This window comes from Alexandromys fortis, unplaced genomic scaffold, assembly GCF_014885135.2.
Source record: "Alexandromys fortis isolate MF-2015 unplaced genomic scaffold, M_Fortis_MF-2015_v1.1 scaffold_169, whole genome shotgun sequence".
Taxonomy (NCBI): domain Eukaryota; kingdom Metazoa; phylum Chordata; class Mammalia; order Rodentia; family Cricetidae; genus Alexandromys; species Alexandromys fortis.
Window position 1 is genome coordinate 1,887,467 of NW_026068076.1, and position 4,398 is coordinate 1,891,864.

Genomic DNA, 4,398 nt, shown 5'->3' on the forward strand with positions numbered 1-4,398 from the left:
ATTAAATCATGAAAAATCAAAAGAGGAAGTGTTCGGGGAGACCATTTTGAAGACCTTATTAATGGCGCTGTCACGGAGAGGGCTTTATTAGATTCGAACTAGCAAAAGCCACTGCTCCACTGCTGGCGTGCGAAGTGCCACATGCATGTCGCCCTCCCGGAAACCCTTTTCTTTCAGCATAAAAGTTTCCTGTTTCGCTCTTGTTTTCTCCAATAGCTGGATCTTTTGGTTCAGTTAAATTCTAGTTACAGTACTTTGACATTTGATTTCATGCTTTAATTAATCTCTATCCATATATGTCCACAGACTATTTGCTGCCTTTTCTTGCCCAGCACTTTGCGTTCTACTTGTGTGAAGAAATCATCCAATCACTTCCTTTCCAGAATAATGCCACTTAAGTGTTCATTGTTTAATGTATGAATATACTTTTTAATTAATTCTGATGATTTTCTTCTATATACCTTTGGCTTCAAAGCCAACCAAATTCCTTGTGATTGCTATATTTCACTTTCTGTAGTTTTTAACCTCAAAGCTCCCTCTAATACTTTTTTCAATGGCTTAGTCCTTCCTCTTCTGCTTTCCTCTCCCTCCCACAAGTCCTCTATTTGATGAACGTGAAAATCGATTTTCTGGAGATCCTGTCTTTGTCATTGAGGTCCAGGTAGTCAGGCAGAGCATATTTCAGGCATATCAAAATATTTTTATATCAAAATTAAAGTTTTCACTTTATGAAAATGGCCTTTTAATCTCTTGATAGTTATTAAAATAAAGTTCTTCTGCATTTCTAATGAGTAGTAACTGTCTCTAGTAATTTTTATGTTGCTGAGATAAAAATACCCTGGCAAAAGCAATTTAAAGTAAAAAGGTTCATTTTATCTCCCTGCTCAGGGTTGCAGTCCATCAGGTAGGAATTCATAACAACAGGAACCTGAGCAGGAACAGCTGGCCACATTGCATCCACAGCAAAGAAGCAGAGTGTAGTGCCTGAGCTCTACAGAGCCCAGAGCATGGAGTCTCCTGCATTGGGTGGATCTTTGCACCCAACTTGTCCTAGTAAAGACACTCTCCCACTGCCAGCCCCAGATGCCTGCTTCTTGGGTGATTCTAGATTTTGTTCAGATCACTTATCCCAGTAACCATTAAGACAAACAAACAACGACAACAAATCCTAGGGATTATTTTTATAGTAAAGCATCCATTTTACCACCCTGCTCTATGGTGGACTGAATGGAAGCATTCTCCACAGGCTCAGATACCTTTGTTTCTGCTTGGTGGTATCGTTTGGGGAGATGGTACATCTTTTGAAAGAAGCATGCCACTGGGCAGACTTAGACATCATAGCCAGCACACACTTGCTGTTCACTGTCCTTGCTTCATTTTTGCAGTCGAAGATGTTCTCTCTCAGCATCCTGCTCCTGCTGCCATGTCTCTCTCCCACCATAGTGGATTCCTATTCCTCTGGAACTGTAAGCTAAAATAAACCTTCTCTTCCGCAAGTGCCTTTTCATCATGGTGTTTCATCGCAGCCACAGAGAAACAATGAATAGATTCTCTTTGATTTGACCAAAGGAAAGGACAACAATCCTTGACCCATCCATATTTCTCATATCTAATAACCCCACTCCTTTAGCCAAATCACCTGACCTCAATAACATGGTTTATAACCTGAACTATTTCCTCCACAGATCTCCAGCCATGACCCTTCCAGTCAGCAATATCTCAGTTTGCTTGGCCAATGTGACAGACCATATTTTCTGCTGTGCTTAAGATAGTGAGGATAGCTAAGAAAAATCCCCAGGACCTTCACTCAGTTAGTACCGTCACACATTTACAGCCGGGAATGTTGGGACTTCAGTGCTATACCATAATCTTAATTGCACCCTTTCGTCTGCCCATCCCATCTGAATTCTTCAGCATCCTGTATCTTCTATGACTTCATCACCAAATAAGCTTGCCTACTACTTCAGAGACATTAGCTTTATTCCCTGTCTACTTTACCTCCATCACTGGAGATTTAAGAAAAGCAAGGATGAATGGCAGGGGAGATACCATAATAATGAAGGTGTTTTTTCCCAGGGTGAGTCTTATTCATTGCACTCTGGATGTGCTGACCCAGAGATTTCCCCAAATGTAGGAAACATGATTGCATAATTTGTGGTAGTGGGGGGACTTTGCACTCTTCCCTGGATTAAAAAACAATTGCAGATAATTATGGAAGAATAATTAGTATCTCTTTTCACTTTTCATAAAGTTCATACCTTATAATAAGACAAAGAAGAGGAAAGTGTGCACATTTATTCAACACAACTGTCTTGAATAGGAGCCTTTACAAAGGAAGACCAGAGACTGGTGGGATGACTCAGAAAAAAGGAGCACTTTCTGCTCCTCCAGAGGACCGCAGTTCAGGACCCAGGACTCACATCAGGTACCTCACAAACTGCCTCTAGCTCCAGCTTTGGGAGATATGATCTCCCCTTCTGGTCTCTACAGGTACCCATAAACATGCCATACATTCCTGTTCCCCACCCCATAACTAATTATAAACCAAGAGTTGACAATCACTTCAAAATGTGGCTGCCCAGCAGGGGGTGTGGTCTAAAGACAATAAACAGAGGGCAACCCAACCTAGTAAGGCCTGTTTGTTCAAAATTCTTCACTGTATATCTATGTCTTCATTGTTTCCTCGGGTGTTAAGGCCTTTGCTGTAACAAAAGTCTTATGATCTTTTCTACAAGAAGATCAAAGGATTAGTGTACTGCCTGCTGCAGGGGAGAAAGGAGGAAAAATCAAAGAGTACCTCTGTTTTCTCAAATGCCAAGACCCCATGTTTAGGGTAGTAAAGCCTAGAACTTGTCCAGTTTAGGTTGCCTTATTGTTGCTGAAGGCCCATCCCTGTGCTTGAGATTTCAGAACTTTCTGTCTGTCCTAAGACTGTGTTGTAATAGGAGTGGCGGGGCTGCATCCCCAGCACCCCGGCCGTCTGCTAGCTTATACCCCGAAATAATTACATGGACACTGTATTCTTTTAAACACTGCTTGGCCCATTAACTCTAGCCCTTACAGGCTAATTCTCATATCCTGATCAACCCTCTCTAATAATCTGTGTAGCATCAGTCTTACTTGGAAAGACTGTCTGACCTGGCAGTTTGTTTCATGGCGTCTGCCCGGGAGAGGGGAGCATGGCCTATGAGCTCACTTCCTCTTCCTCCCAGCATTCTGTTCTGTTTACTCCTCCCACCTATGTTTTAACCTATGAGGGCCAAGCAGTTTCCTTATTATAATTAACCAATGACCTTCCTCCATCAAGACTGAATTTCTTATTGTTATCCATGTATTTTATCTTCAATTGATTTTCTTAACATCTTAGTCACTGCTCTATTGTTGTGCAGTGATACCATGACCAAGGCTACTCTGAAAGCATTTACATGGAGACTTGCTTACAGTTTCAGAAGCTCAGCTCATTATCATCATGGTAGGAAGCATGGTGGCATTTATGGTACTAGAGAAGTAGCTGAGAGCTTTACATCCTGATCCAAAGGAAGAGAGAGGAATGAGAGAGACACAGAGAGAAAGAGAGAGAGACTGGCCTGGAATAAGCTTTTGAAACATCAAAGTCCATCCCCAGTGACACACTTACTTCAACAAGGACACAGCTCCTCCAACAAGGCCATTCCCCCTAATCCTTTCAAGCAGTGTCACTCCCTGGTGACTAAGCATTCAAATACGGGACCTCATTTTCATTCCTCATTACCCTCTCCATGTGTCTGGCCACCTCCAACTCTTAAATAAACACTATTGCTGCTCCCACCCATCCTTTCCCTTTTCAGCTTCCACCATTCTCACTTATGCTAAATTAGTTTGACCAGAGGACAGGAAACTCGTGCTTCCTCTGTACCTCTCTAGTACTCAGGTTGTCCCTTCTGAAGGGCTTAGTCACCTCCAGAGAGCCAAGTCCAGTTGTGGGGCTTTGCTTCTTGTCTTGTTGGGCTGTTTGACACTATCGACATTTTCTTGAAGCTTTCTACTCATTTGGTTGACATTGCACTGCCTGTTGTCTCATTCTCTTCCTTCATCTCTATATATTTCTGGGTTTATGATTCTCTCTACAGGGATGCCCCAAGAAGTTTGCTTTCACTCACTAATCTCTTTTCACTTTGTATACTCTGTAATCATCTAGGAATTTCATCATTCTTCTTGATTTTGAGTGTTGCATAAACTAATAAACTCAATGAATATTCATCTCCTCTTTAGGTACTCAGCTACCTACCTACCTACACTATCCCTTTAGATGTCCTATAATAACTATATTTGTATCATCTGAAGTGAAGCACATCTCTACTGACCCCTTCCTGTAGTTCACATTTTTTTCTTCTATGAATTCAGTGATGTTGGTGCATC

General features: G+C 41.8%; 1 non-coding gene across 1 annotated transcript; it reads left to right on the forward strand.

Moving 5' to 3' along the window:
• The first annotated feature begins 2,025 nt into the window (after positions 1–2,025).
• Positions 2,026–2,186, forward strand: LOC126488309 (U1 spliceosomal RNA). The gene has a single exon (XR_007588640.1). It is a non-coding gene; the product is annotated as a U1 spliceosomal RNA (small nuclear RNA).
• The last annotated feature ends 2,212 nt before the right edge of the window (positions 2,187–4,398 follow it).